Raw genomic sequence first — 20,135 nt, 5'->3', positions numbered from 1 at the left:
GCTTAGACAATTAAGTGAAAGATTTAAAATAAAGCTGAAGTGATAGAAACAGAGCAGGAAATAATAATCAAGAATAGGTCTGTGGCCACACAAAGAAAGGATGAAGATGCTAACCATGAAGAAAGACTTCTGCAAATAATTAGCTGCAGAAATCTTTAAGGGAGGCTATTAGTCTGTGATATGGCATGAAGGGGATAGTCTAGCATGGAAAGAAATATTTTTGGCATGAGGGGGGAAAGTCTAGCATGGAAAGAATCAAGACTACGTATTTTGATATAAAATGAAGAGCTGGAAACTGTTAAAGGATGCCTACAATTGTTTTGTTTTTAAAATTTTAATCTTAAGTATCTAAGCTACTTTTGACCCTTAAATATTGATGGAACGGGAACTAGGAACTAACTCAAAAGACTTAAAAGCAAAAGAACATGAAATATATAAAGAGAGGGTCTATCAAACAAAACGCCTTAGCCTGAATATTAACTATAAGAAAGAAAAGAAAGAAAGAAAGAAAGAAAGAAAGAAAGAAAGAAAGAAAGAAAGAAAGAAAGAAAGAAAGGAAGAAAGAACCAAACTGTAGTATTGGATGTAGATGGGAAAATGGCAGCAGATAAAGTAGAAGGATAAGATGGATCAATGGAAATCCCCATTTTGACTAGCATACCCAAGTGACATTTGGGGTCTCTGATAACCAAGTTTAATTCACAGCCAGTATCCAGTGATCCCTGAAGTAGTTGGTTGTTTTCATTTCTCATACAGAGATCTCCCAGATAGCGGCTATACTTTTCCTTGGGGAAAGATTGGAGAAGTAATTACAGTGCACACTCATGTCAATATTGTAGCATACTTTCTCAAGGAGGCCTAGGCTTCCATTCAGGCTGTCTTAGGTCTGAAAGCTAGATAAAGAGACCATTGTGGCAACATAAGTCAGATCTTTGCCCACTAGACCTAAAAGCTTCCCTGTTATAGATCAAGTAATATTTTAATTCACAACAATTTTTTTCCTGGATACACACTGATCTATTAGACCATGCTGTTAGATTGTGAGAACATGAAGTCTATGATAGTTGGGCTTTGTATGACCCATGGGGAGAGAATGGCCTAGGATGATGAAAATGTGCACTAGCTATGCAAGAGCAGGCCATGATTTATCTCGCACTCTCTGTGGTTTTTGTGTGTGGATTTATGCATATACAAACACCCATATATCCAAATACAGAGCTGTATGTTTATGAGTTAACAAAGCTCTCAATGTTTTTATCCTACCCCTTTTTGCTCCCTTTCACCTTTGTATATGGCATTAAATGTCTGTTACTGAGTTTATATATGGTCCTAAAAATGGTGATGACTTATGAGTAACTCCACAATCATAGAAATAGTAAAGTTTTTGAATGATACTGTAGTCAGTCAGAGTTTTGCAAAAAAACAAAACAAAACAAAAAAACAAAAGAAACCAGTATTGGAATTTTTTCATTATGAATATATCATAGTTATAATATATTTTTGGCAATTCCTTCCTTCCTTCTTATTCTCCTTCCTTCCTTCCTTTCTCTCTTCCCATGTTTCTTCCTAAATCTTTGACATTATGTTGGCCAAGAAGACTTTCCTCAATAAAATAAGCAGTACTGTATTTTTATCTTATACCTCCTAGAACACATCAGTGTATGGAAATAAGTGCAATGCCACTTGATCCTCACATATAGGGATTTTACAGAAACTATCATGAAATTGAGGAGGCAGATAATGGAATGAGATATTGTCACTCTTAACTAACATGGCTCCCTCCTGCTCAAAGGTAAAGAACCACAAGTTATACTCAAGCTCACAACCAACTTAAAACATTAAAGAAGAAGGAATATCAAGGTGAATTGCAGGTTGCTTGAGATAAAGAGTTAAATCTAATATTTTTTGAATTCCTGAAGTCAAACAAAAATAGACATGTTGATTAATGGGAAGTTTTCATTGGTCATTCATTACATAATGAATGAAAAGAAAATACAATTAAAGCTAAGCAAAAAAGGCATGAAGGGAATTTTTAGCACTGTGGATAAACAAAGGTACATTTTACTATTTGGTGTAAAGTAAATACTGGAGGAAGTCCCCAATCTCCAACAAAGCTTGGATCCAGTCGGTGTTCAGAGATTCCAACCTGATTAAGTCAGGAGCCAGATGGTCTATCCAGGACAAAACAAAATATTATAAAAATTAGGTCAACTAGGTGTTTGGTTGTTTCACTGAGCTCCAAGATGAAGTGAGAGAGGACTGTTTTTCTCAGTGAGCCTTGGCCTCTGGAATCTCATTTGTTATTTAGTAAGATGGCTTAATACAGTTGCATGCTGTGTCGCTAGTGAATTCAGCAAATGAAGACTTCAGTCTCAGTGGAAGCCTTGCTACGACTCTTTTAAAAATGGCTGTCCCAGAGCTAACTAACAAGGGACTGTGACAATATAACAAATAGAGAGGGCCAGATTTTATTAGATTGAGGGCTAGGTTATACTTGGCTCTTCAGTTTTCTTTAACAAGGTTTTTTATACAACCATATGATTCTTGCAGTTGGTCCCTAGTGGATGAAAGAAGACACCTCAGGATGTTTACCTCTTACTAAGGTAGAAGAAAGTCCCAGTTTGCTGAAAAACACAACTCTCCACCCCTAGCCATCCCATCTATTTAACTTCTTGTTCCTGGAGTTCTGTCTCTCTCTCTCCTTTTTAAAATTATTTAAATTCAACTTAGTTAACATATACTGTATTATTAGTTTCAGAGGTAGAATTTAGTGATTCATCAGTTGCATGTGACACCCAGGGCTCATTACATTGTGTCCCCTCCTTAATGCCTATCACCCAATTACCCCTTACCCCAACCTACTCTCCTGAAACCCTCAGTTTGTTTTCCTAGAGTTCAGCCTCTCCTATTGTTTGCCTCTCTATTTTCATCTTATTTTATTTTTCCTTCACTTCCCCTATGTTCATGTGTTTTGTTTCTTAACTTCCACATGAGTGAGATCATATGGTATTTGTCTTTCTCTGAGTGATTGATTTCACTTAGCATAGTACCCTCTGGTTCCATAGCTGAGTAATATTCCATTGTACATATACACCACATCTTCTTTACCCATTCATATGTCGATGGACATCTGGGCTCTTTCCCTGTTTTGGCAAATGTGGACATTGCTGCTATAAACTTTGGGGTGCATGTGCCCCTTTGAATCACTGCTTGTATCCTTTGGATAAATACCTAGTAGTTCAATTGTTGGGTTGTAGGATTGCTCTATTTTTAGAGTTCTCTTAAACTAGTACATAGAGATTGTCATTATTTTTAAGATGTCAGTGAAAGCTTCCAATATTACAGGGATGAGCACAGATTAAGAGATCTACTTTGTAGGCACAACGGAGACTTTGAAACACAGCAAGAATGGTGCTTAAAGAAACACTGCCTAATAATTTTCTCTTGACTTGTTTAAAACCAGAAATCCAATCTAACTTAAGAAAAGATCATGAAAATGGAAACATTCTGGAGGCAGCCTAAATTAGAGTCCACAGTCACAGGTGATAACAGAGACATTCAGCATGCTCCTGTTTACAGAGAATGCAGCAAATTGGCATTGACTTATAATTAGCCTGGCTCATCAATAGGCAAATCAAGGTGCATTAACTCATAGCACTTTATGGCATCCCACCCCAGATTTATAAAGGTAGATCTCAGGGAAACATTCAGTGCCCTGAGCCCCTGAATCAAACCTGACTTACATAGATAACCAGGTTTTTTTTTTTTTTTAAATCACTTGTGTATTAGTTCATTATTTTTTGAGATGTAATCAGATCAGTTGGATAGATTCCCAATAAGTTTAAAATGTCATACTAGTACCTTAGATGTGCCCTGCTCTTTCTAAACACTTATTGTTTTTATATCTGACATTTTCACAAATTTAAGGTTAGACTACATGCATAATTTACTAGTAGTAGATACAGAAAAATCAGAACCTGGGAGGGGTGAAGTCCAGGAACAATGTCAGTGGAACCAAAAATAGGCAAATATGAGGACCAGACTCTGACACTTAGAACCAAAAAGGAGACACCAATAATAAAGTATGCTAAATTAAATTAGAAAGTGAATATTAGATGGGGATAAAATGTCATATAAAGACAATATCCTACAAAGCAGTCCCTTTTTGAAAGCCTGCCAAGAGTGATATTAAAAATATGATTGGACTACACGCACACAAACACACACACACACACACAAAGTGACTGTGAGGTGATGAATGTTGAACTGGATTGTGATAATCATTCCACAATATATATGTATATCAATCTGTCACATTGTACATTTTAATTATATGTAATTTTAATTTGTCAGTTATACCTCAGTGGGGAAAACAAATATGATAGGACCATACTATCTGAAATGTCACTGAGTACAGTGCTGTGACAGAGTCCTGGGGGGAAAGGTGCTCACAGGATTCAAGGTTAAGTACCTTTTATGACATTTTAGAAATAATTACAGCTATATCATGTGTACCCAGTTCCATGGTAGCTATGTCTGTACCCTCCTCATAGAATGTAAAGGAGAGAGGATACAAAGCATTCAGAGACTAATCACTGTACTAGCACGCCCAGAAAACGCCTGCTCTGCTCTACAGTCTGCCCCACTGTCCTGGTGGAAATGTCTTCATGCTCTTTAGTCTCCTGAAGTAAAGACTGTTGTCCTGTTATCCTCTTCCATCCACAGAGAGATTTCTTAGGGCTTAGGCCTAACGTTCACTCTCTCATCCCTTCATCCAAGCTTCAGAACCTAATCTCGAGCTAGGTTGGCCTGGTCTAGAGGTGAGATCATACAGGTAATAGCTCAAGAGGATTTCCCTCCCTTTCTCCATCCCTCCTTCTCACTCTGTCTCATTCTCTCTCTCTCACACACACACACATACATATACATACAGCTTAGAAAAAAATAAATTGGTTTTAAGTATTAAGGGTAGTATCTGATTTTGGAAAAATGCAATCTAAATAATCCAAAATAGTAATAGCCATTAGACTGAAACTCATTTGTTTAAAGAATATGAGTGGTACCATCAGCTGACACATTGCATAAAGGTGGTTACATACAGACCTATACACTCCCAATATTGGTTTCAGGAGGAAGGACTAATGTATTCAAGCAAAGGATCTAAATAATACAAAAGATGATTGCTCAGCACCTGAAAATGGAAAGTGAACTAGTAGAAGAAAGAAGGAAATGGCTTCTTATGTGGGCTCGCCTAACCTTAAGGAAGTCTGAGAATTTCATCCTTGATTAAAAATCTCATAATAATAAACTAAAACATCTCTAGGAAATTAGTTCATACTATTTCCATGAGAGTCCATCGGAGTAGATTAAATTCCTTCATCTATTGTGGAAAATGCTTATAGAGCAACGTGTGACCAGGATTGATGAGCTGCAGAGGACGAAGGAATGGATATCGTCCTGTACATCCTTGGGTGGCGACAGAGATTCCTGCAAACCATGAAGCCGGCTCTCCCAAGCTGAGGTTTATGTACATACTAAGCATTCTCTGCATGACTGTAAATAATCTGGAGTGCTAAAGGACGAGACATTCAAGGATGTGCGAGAAGGTTATAAGACCTTCATTATGCTTTAGATGAAAATACTTATAGTATTTGATACATAGTCCCTTCTAAAAACTAGGCATAACTAAGAAACAGCCTCTGAATTATAGAGAACAAACTCATGGTTACTGGAGGGGTGGTGGGTGGGGGGATGGGTGAACTAGGTGATGGGGATTAAGGAGGACACTTGTGATGAGCACTGGGTGTTGTATGGGAGTGCTGAATCCCTATATTGTATACCTGAAGCCAGTATTACACTCTATGCTCATTAACTGGAATTTAAATCAAAACTTAAAAAAAATAAAATAAAAGCGAGGCATATTTGTACAACTTGCAGCCTCTTTGTCTCTTGGGTTGATTATAAATCTGAAACCAATATTCCTGCTCCTAATAGAATAAGAGAATTAAAAAAGCATTTGGTAAATATTCTACCATGACTGGCTCAAGTGCATCACTTCTTTGATGCTGCCATTTCAGTAATAATTCCTTTGTTTTTAGTCATCCCCTACTTCACACCTCTGAGGCATTTTGACTTACCACTCTCTCATCCCTCCTTGGATTAGTCATCAAATCATGGTCAAATCTCCTTGGAACAGTCAATGGTCAAATTGACTCTCAATGCTCAAATTGACCAATAGTCATGGTCAAATCTCCTTGGAACATCAGATCTCCTTGGAACAGTCATCAAATCATGGTCCTCTATTGCTTTTCCAAGAGACACTCACACCTCTTTCCCCTTGGTCATCTCCCTGCAAGCAATCTGATATGAGCCTTTATCCTGCCATATCATATCATCTTTCTGCTACTTATATAGTTGCTTAATTGTTTTTCCTTTAGGCACTTATTTTTTTCTCCACTTTTAAAAAGGAAAATTTATTTAACAAACTTCTTAGCACAGTGAGCCTGTAAGAGATTCATAATTTAATGAAAGACTTAGTTCAAAAACTTCAACATTTCATTGAAACACCAAGACCAACATAATAAAATTACCAACATTGGGTGTCAATTTTCCCAATCAACTTTAAACAAAGACTTGGATGTGCTCTACAGGATACTAAATGAAATAAACAAGATATAACAAGTCTGCCAAATCTTTTACTTTGAATCGCAGGCACAGCTCCTCTTCTTGTTTCATGTTAAAAAAAAAAAAAAAAAAAAAGATACTAACAGTATGCAATGCAATGTGTCTCAAAACACAATTGAAACTGATTTAGTAAATATCCTTGCTACCTTAAGGAAGCTTCTGTTTTTTCTGTTGAAAAATACTGAAGCTAAAAATTCCAAAAACAAACCCTGATTTCTACATGTAATGAATCTTGTTAATGATCATAATTATATAAACTCACATTTACTGAGTACTTATGTGCAGGACACTACTTTCTCCATATTTTTTTTTTCCAATTTTTGCAAAAACTCTGGTAATTACAACTATTCTTATGCTGGTGTAGCCATGAAGAAATAGACTAATTCATTTGATCACATTCATAACTCTAGGAAGTGGTATAGTTGGATTTGAAAACCATGAACACATGGCAATTTCTAAGATTGCTGAAATATATTCTGTCCCTTTCTTAAGATTGTTCTTCATTGAGCTAATAATCAAGATTAATTCCATTGCTCCAACACATTTTACTTGAAGTATCAGTACCTTCCTTTTGCTCTTTCATTCCTTTAGGTATGTAGCTTTCACTACCAAAAAAATATCTTTAAGGCCTTGGTGACCCATGCAATGTATCCTTGAAAGCCACTGGTATGTTCTTATAAAATATTTATCTCTTCTTTGGTCCCTAAACTGCCCTAATCCTGTGAACCGCTATAGGGCAAACCTGATGACATTAATGGGCTTAGTTATGCAAGGCCCTACCTGACCTCACAGGAAGTCTATTCAACCTTACATTCAAGGTCTGTCCTCAATGTAGCAGTTAACCTTATTTATTGTAAGCTAGTTGGGAGAGAGAAGCCTTTGCTAGTTCAAACCAATCTATGCACTACTCTCAAATCATCTTTATTTCGCTAGTGTCCTTCTGCTTGCTATAATAATTTCCTCATTACTCACTGTTTATTGTAAGGATCCCATTTTCTCAGATCTCACAATTTCTGTGATGTCTTCAAAATTCCCTAAAGTTCTAAACTTTTTCTGCAATTCAATATCATTCATATTTTTGATCCCCTATTTTTTGTTCCAAAAGTTATGTCTATAAATTGTGCTTGATTAATATTTGATTATTTCTGTTCTGCCATTTGATTTTGTGTGTGTGTTCTGCCATTTGAGACTGAGATATTCCTCACTGATCTAATCCAAATGTTTCTAATGCCATAATCTCTTGATGAATGCCTGGTGTTTGAATATGAAAGAAAATACTTTATCTTTAACATTATTGTTGTTTTCAACTCTGTCCCTTAATCTTGGTAGATAGCTTTCTTAAGCACTTTTAAAGAAATTCATCTGAGATACAATAGGTCAAGTAGGTAGCTATAAACACAGACCAAATTCTTAGAACAATTGTTTGCAATCTGAGCTGCAACTTTATGCTTCATGTGATGGCCCCAGAGTAGGGAAACGGCACAAAAGGAGGAGGCAAAGTAGGATAAATTTTTGTATTCTCCAGTTTATTTGATAACTTTTGACTTTTCTGTCTACAAACTAAGGACTGAGTTCTCTCTTTTTCAGTTCCTTAATAAGTGTTATATTTTCCACAAGAATGTCTCATGATAGCATGTCTATTTTGCCTAGATATAACTCAATTCTCCTGAGAATCAGTCAATAATCAGAAAATTGTAGTGTCAAACATTATTGGTGACCAGAGAGAGAGATCAGTGAAGAGAATATTTAAAAATATATAAAAAAATAAAGTAAAAGGAATCAAAACTAGTAACAGTTGACTTTGCTGTAATAATAAATTTTCCCATCTTTGTGTAATTCCCTATATTTGTTCTCTCATGTTCTTGGCTACTATCAAAACTAGAAACTTTGGTCAGGTAATTGTCAATGCTGCCAAACACTTGCTCCTTTATTTTGAACTCTCATCTTTATCTTTTATAAGCATGATGGAAAACATAATCAGATTTTATATCAGATATAATCAGACATTGTATACCTGAGGGATTGTCTATTTTTTCCTTTTTTTTTTTTTAAAGATTTTATTTATTTATTTGACAGAGAGAGATCACAAGTAGGTAGATAGGCAGGCAGAGAGAGAGAGAGGAGAAAGCAGGCTCCCTGCCAAGCAGAGAGCCCGATGCGGGACTCGATCCCAGGACCCTGAGATCATGACCTGAGCTGAAGTCAGAGGCTCAACCCACTTAGCCATCCAGGTGCCCCACCTTTTTTTTTTTTTTTTATTTGAGAGAGAATGTGCACAAGTGGCAGGGGGGGCTGGGGGGTGGGGCGGGTGGGCAGGGAGCAGAGGGACTCTCAAACAGACCTCTGCTGAGCAGGGAGTCCAGAGTGGCATTCCATCCCAGGACCCTGAGTTCATGACCTAAGATCAGATGCTTAACTGACTGAGCCACCCAGTCGTCCCTGGGAAACTATTTTTAAAATCAATTATTGGGCTTTCCTAAAAGCACTTTTGCTGAATTAATCCTTTCAAAATTGTTCAAAATTGTTCAAAGTTAGTAATGATATTACCTCATGGCATTAGAATAAGGTCACTTTCTGTTCCACCTGATTGATTTTAGAAATACTCAAGTATATTCTCTTCTGTGCCTGCTAATATTTTTCACAAATGGACCATAAAAAAACTTGAATCCTTTTTTTTTTCTTTTTGCCCAGTAGTTGTTTCTTTCCTGCCTCACCAGGTGCATTCCCCAGGTTTTATTTTTTTTCCTTCATGGGGGAGGTTTGGTTGTCTGGGCAGCCTTCAGATAACCGAAAACATTCATATTAACATGAATGTATTCCTATTATAGGATTCATCAAATTATGAAATTCCCCAAAACATTGTAAATGTCCTGGAAATTTTATAAAAAGTTGTAATTTTTTATAAAAAATTATAAAATTTTTATTAGACTAAATAGAAGTCAATTATGAATCTCAGTAAGAAAATAGCAGTTTAATTAGACTGCTATCTACATAGGAGTGAAAGGACTTGGGCCTAAAACACCAGATCATCTTAAGTTGTAGAGAATCCATTCATAATCAACATTGGCTGAATACCACCTACGTGAAAAATAAAGTGTTAATTATTATGGGATAGCAATAGACTTGTGAGCCTTTGTTCTTGTACTTTGAGAACTGAAAATACAGCTGGGTAGATTAACATTGTATGTGAACATTTATGAAATATTGTTAGAATTAAACAAAGAAATAAAAACTAGCAACCCATGAAGAACGGGCTCATGTGAAATTTTCGGTTATAGACTATATTTATTTCTAGCATGGAAATTATCCATAAATTCAGTAAAGCATGAAAATTTATCTAAATTCTAGTCACAGCTTCATTAGAAGACAGCCAACTCACCTGAACAAAATACCTGATGCATTCAGTAGCAATATAGCACCTCATTTAATTCAGTTCAATAAATAGTTCCTGCAAAATTTGCACAACAGTGAGTAATGTGTCAAAATATTACATAAATTTATTTCCTTTATGTAGATTATAATTATTTTGGGGAGAAAAGACTAATACACATAAAACTAGTTAAATATTATGTATTAGGAAAAATAATTGGCCACTATATCATCTTCCTTACCAAGCCCTAAATCTAGCGTATAATGGTTCTCAATAAAATGTATTAAATGATTGAATAGATGAATGGACATGAACCTGAAACTTCAAACTCATTAATGACATACAACTAATTAGCTGTAGATAAAGTAAAATTACTATCTGCTTCGTATTTGATTTAAATCAACTGTAAGTGTGTATAGGCATGTCGTCTTTAAATTCAGTCATCTTAAGAGAGCACCAGATATCTTCCAGAGTATGTGAAAGTTAGGGGTCTTAAGACACATACATTTTTAAACGATGTTACATTTCCAGCAGGTTATAAAATAGTGTACTTAGTGTAAAAAATAGTCAACTTAAAAATAAAACATTTTACCTTTTCTAAATTAAAAAAATATTACTGATATATATCTAAAATACAAAGTTTTATTAGTTTCAGGCGTACACCATAATGATTCAACAATTCTATACATTACTCAGTGCTCACCACTGTGGTTACCATCTGTCACTAAATATTATTACAATCTGTTTTTCTTAAAGATTTATTTATTTTAGAGAAAGAGAGGCAGGAGAAGGGCAGAGGGAGAGACAGCACGGAGCCTGTCACCAGGCTCGATCTCACCACCCCGAGATCAAAACTGAGCCGAAATCAAGAGCTGGATGCTCAATTAACTAAGCCATACAGATACCCCACATTAGTACAATCTTATAGACTATATTCCCTTCATATCTTCATATTTTATCTTCATAATTTGCTTATTTTGTAACTGGGAGTCTGTGCTTCTTAATCTCGAGCAGAAGAGGGAGAGGAACAACCAGATTCTACACTGAACACAGAGCCCATGGAGCTCCATCTTAGAACCCTGAGATCATGACCTGAGCTGAAACCAAGAGTCGGAAGCTTAACTGACTGAGCCACCCAGGCACCCCAGTTTTGTTTTGTTTTATGGCTTAGTAGCATTCTCTTGCATTTATATATAAAACTTCTTGATTTATTCATCTACTGATGGACACTTCAGTTGCTTCCATATCTTGGCTACTGTAAATAATGCTAAAATAAACATAAGGTTGAATATATCTTTTTGAATCAGTGTAAAACATTTTGCCTTTAAAGCCCTAGATGCATCATTATTTATAAAACATTTCAAAATATAGTTTAATCTTCTTGAGACATTAAAACAAATCCTGCATCTTTTTATGTCCTTATTAAAGGCTCATAATTGCCCACCTGATTTTGTAAAATACTCTACAAGTTATATTTCACCCCATATTATGATTTAGCAATCATAAGCTCTTATGAAATGTATATTGATGTTAACATTAACTCTTTGCTTCTATTAGAATATTGTATGACTACTGAGTGACTTGATATATTCTTCTAGAAAATGCCTTCCTCTTAGTCATGTAATATAGTCCACACAATTCAGAATCAACTGGACTGTTTTTGTTGATGTTGTTTACTTGGGCACACTGCTTGCATTGGCAACACTGAAAAATGCAAATAAAAAATCGACAAAAGGAGGGTGCCTGGGTGGCTCAGTTGGTTAAATGCCCACCTCTTGATCTGAGCCCAGGTCTTGATCTCAGGGTTGTGAGTTTATGCCCCGCTTTGGGCTCCAAGCTGGGTGTGGAGCCTACTTAAATAAGTGAAAGAGTAAATTAATTAATTAATTAAACAAAAGCATGTCTTTTATATATGAAATTAAACTTTTTTTAACTTATTGGTATGAACTCTACTCAACTTAGACCTTTTCTCAAGCATTACATACATACAGAAGGATGTATTTTTTTTCTCTGGTGACAATTTTGAGGGCCCAGGGTGATTGCATTCATCAAAATCTCTTTTAGAATGCACTGCAGGTCAAAGAGGTGGCTCATTCCTCTCTCAGCACTCCTTTCCATCCCTGGATTTAAGAGATGCGTTATGATGCCCTTTTATCAGTAGAGCTAAAATATTCTCCCTAATGGAGCTATGCCTGGGTGTATACTAACTTTTCTCACTTTCTTCTCTTTTCCAGCATGACATATTTTCTCTCTCATTAATTATGTCTCTTGGTTACATTAAATTATAATGGGAGTCTGTAGCTTCAGGCAAGTTATAATAAGCCCTCATTCAGTGTTTAAAAACTATGTGGTCAGGCCTCAGTATCCCATTTTATAGCTTGCTCTAAATTCTAGAGGCTTGTGACCTCTGACTGAAGAGACATTTTCAGGATTACACAGTCCAACTTATTCTATCCCACACTCTACAGTGGCTTTATTCTGTGTATCCTCCTTCATGTTAAATTCATGCACGGCTTCCATTCACCTTTCCCCCACCTCGTCCTCTACTCTTGTTCTTCTGAAGAATACTTTGTGTGCGTGATTCCAGATCACTTTTTCTTTGACTTACTAATTTAGACATAATACGTTTAGAATTTAATTTATCGAATTTTCCATGGGATCCTTCAGCTTCCTGTACTCTTTACACTCTGTAATTATTTTTCTAAACATTTAAGACTTCCATATAAAATGTTAATCTAACTTCCAGAAAGCTCATCCAGTAGTGCTTTAGAAGAAAAGCACATGGATCCTATCTGTCAATACCCTTTTTACATTTTTTTTTTGGTTAAAATATCAACTTATTTTATTTGATTGAAAAGAAAGAAAATATCCTTTGGGTTTAAACAAGTCAGAATTGATTTCTGCACTCTGCAACCCGAAGATATCCACTCATTTTCCTATAATAGATCTAATTTTCACCACACACCAATATAATAATGTCTACAATCCCAATCAGTTTCTTACTCTTGAGAATTAAAGGAGCCACCAAGTGATATGAAACTGACCCTTAGAAACATGTCATTGCCTTTAGATAATGGCCAATTGTAACATCTTCTCAAAACATACTGACTGATGCTCGTTTGCTTAAGATCTAAAACAGCAAAAGTTTTACATCTTCTTCCTGAGGTGATTATATATATATACTTTTTGGTATTTAATGTTATCGTTAGAAATCACAAATTGCTTGCAAAGTAATCTCAGCCCAGATGCTCTGTGCATGATGTGGGAAGTGGGACCTTAAAAACTCTCCTCACTATTCTCCTTATTTTCTCTGCACTAGTCACAATTAGGAAAGCGGCAGCTGCTTCCACTTATGGCCTCACTGTTTCAGAATTATACCGGACATAGATGATAATGCCCTTCCTATTGCCTCTTTATGGACCATGCAACTGAGTCTGAAAGGGGCAAAAAAAATAGCTATGAAAGCATCTTGCTGTTAATTAGATAATTCGAAAGATCTAGTAGTGTCCAGGACTAGCTGGAGTTCATTGTAACTAAGTGTTATTCCCTCTGTGATACAGAAAGAGAAAGAGTGAAGAGATGTGAATTACTCTAATTAAAAAAAAAAATGCGTAGGCATGCTGTCAAGCCAGAAGGGATTTTAATACACAAACAGTGACTGTATGTGTCTGACATACACAGTGACAGTTTGAAAGGCTTTTTTACATTCACCACATTTTCATTAAAATTGAGCATGTAAAACTAGACATTCTATTACCAGATCATAAAACCAATATATCCCTAGTTGTTTCTTGAAACAAGATTTTCACAAATTTGCAACTGTAAGAATGTAACCTTGGGAAAGGTTCTGAGGGGCCAATCAAAAGTTAATACAAAAATGTGCTCAAGGAAAAGATTTTTAACTTAAAAAAGGTTATGTTATTCCCCAAACAACATTCTTCAATAGAAGTAAAATGCCTAAGTTTTCATAACCTAAGCAATAATCATATTTATTCTGAATATCTATAATATTTTAATATATTAAATGATATATTAATATTATAATACATTAAAATGCTAGCTGATTAGAATATCAGTTTATAGAAGGAAATGACTTTAAATCTGTTTCAAAGAGAAAGAGAAATCAATCCAAAAATAAAAATAAATTGCAGAATAATTTAAAGTTAGATTCTGAGTTTACGGCTATTATTTTAATCCTGTCTTACATTTAGTATTACTTCTTTCACATATATATTCAATCTGTCCTGCTTTATTGCTTCTTTTCTTTCATTTGACTAACACCATAGTGGTCTCCTACTTAGCTAGGTATTTCCATAGATTTCATTAACAAAAGTTAATATTTGAAACTGTTTTCAATTAACCAATTACCTTCACAATAAATATTCTCTTCTGCTTATGCACTTTTACTTAAAAATGAAATGAAGGTCATATGAAGGATGAGAGCTAATGTAATGACACCATGTATTCATATCTAAGATTGTGCTTATGTAATTAGCTTTGATGCCAAAGGAAATTACTTCCATAGTAACTATAGAAACATATTGTACCCTGGATTAGAGCCATTTCTATCAGTGATTGCTGATAAGGAATATACTTGATGTGTTATAATAAGCACTAATTATAACAACTATGTATCAATAGATTTCAAATGGTATGATCCTGTTTGGGCAGTCAGATTTGCACAGACATGTGAACTCCCCTGTTCTCCTGAAATTATTAACTTTTACTGGTTTCATACCAAATGTTTAATAGATACCCATGTTTCTCCAGGGACTGAGCTAGTTACTATCTAGCATTAATAGGAATAATAGTAAATAGAATAATAAAAGCTGGAGAATGACTATAAAAGCTAGAATGTAGATCAGTAAGGGATTAAGGGAATTGAAAGTAACCAAATCAGAAATCAGAGAACTTGAATACCAAAATAAGTCCAAGAAAACAGAGACAGCCTTATTTTAAAAATTAGTTGGCATGGGGTGCCGGGGTGGTTCAGTTGATTAAAGCAGCTGCCTTTGCTTCAGGTCATGACCCCAGGGTCCTGGGATCTATCTAGCCACACATCTGGGCTCTCTGTTCAGCAAGGAGTCCGCTCCTCCCTCTCCCTCCACCTGCCACTCTGCCTGCTGTGCTCTCTTTCTCTCTCTCAGTCAAATAAATAAATAAATAAAATCTTTAAAAAAAAAATGGCAGGCACCACCAGATGACAGGAGAGTCATGAAAAGATCACTACACCAAGCACCACTGTAACCATTTTTAAATCCCCTACTCATGAAACATTTAAAGCTGTTCCTACAATTATAAACCTCTATTATATGGCAAATATTCTCAAGGATGTGGTACCCTCGTGTTTTAAATTTTTGAGATCTTAAGAATTACTTGACAGTTTGCTATACTATTGGATACAGAGGAGAATACGTTAGCAGAGTAGAGGCATCTAAATAAAAGAACAAAGTGAAATGATGAATTCTACCTACATGTCATTTAAGTCAGGAATATGGGACACAAGAAACACTGCAATCCCAACCTTCCAACTATGGCAAGCACTGCTAGTTGACTTCATTTTTATCAAACTATGATGCATATCAACACAGAATTCTTAAGCCACTTTTGTGGTTGAACAGAGTTCAACATTATTTGGAACCTATTTAATTGACTTAAAACTCTCTAGATAACGAGAAACTAAAAGAAAACAAATGTCTTAAATCAACAGTACAGTCTTATAAGAGATTATTAGACCAGAAATAGTACTGAACATAGTACAGAACTAGCATAGTCATAGGGTTTTGTTAATATCGAGCCTGTATGTGGCAACAACGAATGCCAGATAGCCCCAAATATTCTGGATTGTAAATTACAGAGACTCAGATATGTCTACTTTCATGTATAAAATATGCTAGAGGTTCCCCCTTGTCTTGGATCCTAGAGTCTTAGAGTCTAAATAGAATGATGTACATATATATCCAGTAACATGAATAGTATCTAGCTCATGATATACCATCAATAAAATAATTGTTAGTTAAATGAATAAATTAACCAACACATCACTGTATCTACAAGCACCTATACATCTCTCCCTCCCTCCCTCTCTCTCTCTCTCTCTCTCTCTCTCTCTCTCTCATACACACACACACATACACACCACTAAATTAAGTGTATCTTAAGACTGAATAAATGAAGAAATAATCTCACAAAACAAATTGAGAGGTGCTGGAGGGTGGGAAGGTAGGGAGAGGGTGGTTGGGTTATGGACATTGGGAGGGTGTGTGAGATGGTGAGTGCTCTAAGTGTGTAAGCCTGATGATTCACAGACCTATACCCCTGGGGAAAATAATACATTATATGTTAATAAGAACAATTAATAAAAAAGAGGAAATACCCTAAATTCAATTAAAAATGTAAAAAAATCCAGCCAGCAAGATTTAGAGAACAGCAACAGCTTAATATATAGATAAATGCCACAATTTCAGCTTTAGCAGATGCATAGTAGGTCTTCCCTTGGTCACCAATACTAAGAGAATGCAGTATTAGCATATGCCATCGGCTTCCAGACACCTTCTCCTCCTAGTACACCCATGATTAAAATGTTACTGCATTATACATCTTTTTTTTTCAGTTCTTTCTTATAACCAAATTAGTAATTTATGAAAGTTATTACCCTCATTCTTTCATTAAGACACTCATATATTGAGTCATATAAAGAATCCCCTGTCATCCTTTCCATTTCCCTACTTTATGCTGTGAAAGTGGGTGGGGTCTCACTTAAGCCTATAGCTATCGACTGTATCAGACTGGTCAGCTACAGCGGAATCCACAGGCTGCTTGAACCAGAAGTAGAAAGTAGAAGGAAGTCCAGGAAGGTGGTGAGAATTCTTCTTTAGGATAGCTGCTGGATTGGAAAGGAGCTTTAGGAGATTGTTTTCAGGTAGTAAGAAATGAACAAGTATCCAGAGCATAAATGGGAAGGAAGGAAACGAGTTCATTTAGCTCATAAAATATATCATCTCTTTGGATCCAGAGAGTGGCTATCAAATAGATTATAGAAGCAGAAAGCAGCTTCTAGTCAATCTGAACCATGTAAGATTGGTAGATTTACACGTGTTCTCCTCCTCCCCCTCCTCCCCCTCCCCCCTTCCCCCTTTCCTCCTCCTCCTACTTCTTCTCCTTATTTGTGTGTGTGTGTGTACGTGTGTGTCTGTGCGCGAGTGTGTGTTCTTTCTTATTTTCTATTTAGGAACTTCATTTAGAAAACACCCAGGCTCAACAATGCTTGGGGTGGGGTGGGGGGCTGCTTTTGTCCACTCTGAGGACAAAGTACACCATCCTCAAAGAACAAGGAATATGGAAACAGTAGCTATTTTTGTGAATGAACCTCAAGTGAAAGATGAAAGTCAGTAGAACAAATACTATAAAACACTGCAGTTAAGAATACAAACTTCGGAATAAAGAAGGGTAGCATTCAAATTCTGCTTCTTTCATTTATTTTAGGATATAGAGAAATGATTTATCTTAATACTCTCAGTTTCTGCAAGTGCAAAATAACTCTAATACAGGCCACTTATTAGGTTATTGTAGGGTAGATAATGTATGCTGAACGTTTAGCACAGAACTTAGTACATAGTAAGGGCTATTGTTACAATAAACCACTTAACGTAAGTGTCTACCATCTTCTCCCAAATTTGAGTAGTTCAAAAGACTGTGTACTATGTTTTCTGAAATGAATGTTTCACTTACTTACACAAATAAAACCATGTCTTAACACCATGTTAATTTTTATTTCCATATAGAAATTTATCAGAAGCGTGTACTCAGAGATGCTCATAAATACACCTTAGATTACAAGATAAAATAATTACAGGAGAATGGCTAAAAAAATCAGAGGCATTTTTTAAAATGTATTTTTCTTGGCCATCTCAATTTTCTTTTGTTTGTTTTGTTAGTTTTAAGGCCATACCTAACTTCAGTAGATTTCACTGTTGGGTTGTCTTTAGGGCTGCACTTTGGCAGGGTTTTCACAATCTCACCAAAGAATAAGGAATCTTAATTTACCCAAAACGTAATCAATAACTTCATATCCTAGACGCAGAGGGAGAGAGAGATCTGAATAGCAAGTCTTAACAATGTTATAATGGCTACATAGACCAGACTGCAACTTTATTGCAAACTCATGAATATAAATCAGCTATAGGCTTGAGAGTATAACAGTTGTGAGAGATTTTAGAAGAAAAGAACAAAGTTAAAAGAAGTGAGTTGTTATTGTTGTTTCCCATGGACAAGGTGCAAGAAAAGAAAGAAATCCAGAAACCAGGCTCTAACTGCCATCTAAGCTTTCAATTAAAGCTGTGCAGGATGGTATAAAGCTAGCAACAAAGTGGTTGATGAGGACAAATGCTTAGCCTAAACTGTCTGCTCCCTTGTGGAGAAAGGGGGATCTTCTCAATCAATAAGTTGTTTGCTTTGATCCATGCGCTGTTTTCCTGAGTTACTGAAGGGAATCAAGGCAGGCTTCAATCTCATCTCACTCCTCATTTAAGTTACTGATACTTAAGCACATTTCCACTTATGTATGCTGGGGAACTTAGAGGGTGAATATAACCTCCAGTATTACTAAGGTATTTATTAATAATATTCTAATAAATACAAATGTAATAATCAGTAACCCTTTTATAGCTTTAACTGTACTCAAATTTTTTACTCTTATCTCTTATTTTTAAAATCATCAACTTTCACACATTTCTATTTGAAATATACTATTTTCATGTAAGTTTAAATAACTTCAAAGTTTAATCTCCATGTGTTGTATTTCATTGAATCCTTGAAGCTGGATATTTAGTTCATTTTCATTTCTGGAAAGTATCTGCCATATAGGTTAAGTTGACAAAGTTCATTCATATCATCGAACAAATGAGTCAAATCAGAAGTAATTTTTTTCAGAACAATCTAGCTTTAATTTTTTTAATTCTAATAAACAGATTAATAAGTATCTTGTGGAAACTTTGCCCTTCTAAATTTTAGAACAGGAAGGAGGGAAGGAAAGAAGAAAGAAAGGAAGGAAAGAAAGGAGGAAAAACAAAAACAAAAACAAAAACCACAGGCCAACCCCTTCTGATTGTTTTAGCAAATCTCTCTTAGTTTTACTTCTGTGGGTATCAGCTATAGGAGCAGTGCACTTTTGTTTGCTCCCCTGGAGGATTCATACTTAGGGCAACATCTTATGAGATACAAATGAGAAGCATGTCTTTCCTCTGCAGAACAGGAGAAAGATAGCTCTGAAGGAGACCTGGACATTAAGTTAGTAGATAGAGTCTTAGTTTTATCAATTATGGAAAAATCTACCTATGGAATTAAGAATCTTGAAATTATTATCCATGCCCCTGCTTACATCTAGAAAGTCTTCCTTTTCTTTAATTCGAAGATTGTGATTTAAATCTATCTTGTTCTTTTCTATAATTTCTGTTAAGTTTTTACTATGATCATGTAAAATCACTGACTTGTAAAATGTTTGGAGAGAGAATGTGTTGTCTAAGGAATTTTTTTTATTAATTAAGAGGTGAAAGTGAATTCTGAAAGCTACATTTATAGGTCTGAATTTAACAAGTGACAACAATTGGGACCAAATTGTTAAGTAGCTGATTTATGACAGTCCAAGGTAATAGCAAGAATGATTGCTTCAAGCACACCAACCTGACCTTATCTCTGATTCTATTCAAGGCTTGGGTAAATGGTGTATCATGCAGACTTCTCAGGCTAAAATTCACTTTAAGCCAAAAGGACCTCACTTGCACGTGCATGCGACTATTTCCTTTTTACCTCTAGGACTTTTACTATGTAGTGGACACTTAACAGCAGCAGCAGTGACACGGAAACATGGAGAAGTTATCATTCAAGGGCAATCCTCAGTGGAAGTTAAGAGCTGATGGAGAAAGGCAAATAGCATTTGGAGGCAGGCATTCTGTATGCTTCTCCGAAGGCCCCCGCTGAAACAGCCTCTCATGGTGATGACCTGAATAGCTCTCCCATGTATGGATTTTTTTCTCCTTCCTCATCTCACTCTCGATGCTAGCCAACTGCTGTGCTCTGGACT

Source organism: Enhydra lutris, unplaced genomic scaffold (assembly GCF_002288905.1).
Source record: "Enhydra lutris kenyoni isolate GAN:26980312 unplaced genomic scaffold, ASM228890v2 scaffoldscaffold2, whole genome shotgun sequence".
NCBI classification, from domain to species: Eukaryota; Metazoa; Chordata; class Mammalia; order Carnivora; family Mustelidae; genus Enhydra; species Enhydra lutris.
The sequence above is the reverse complement of the archived record's forward strand: the minus strand, read 5'-3'. Positions refer to the sequence as shown.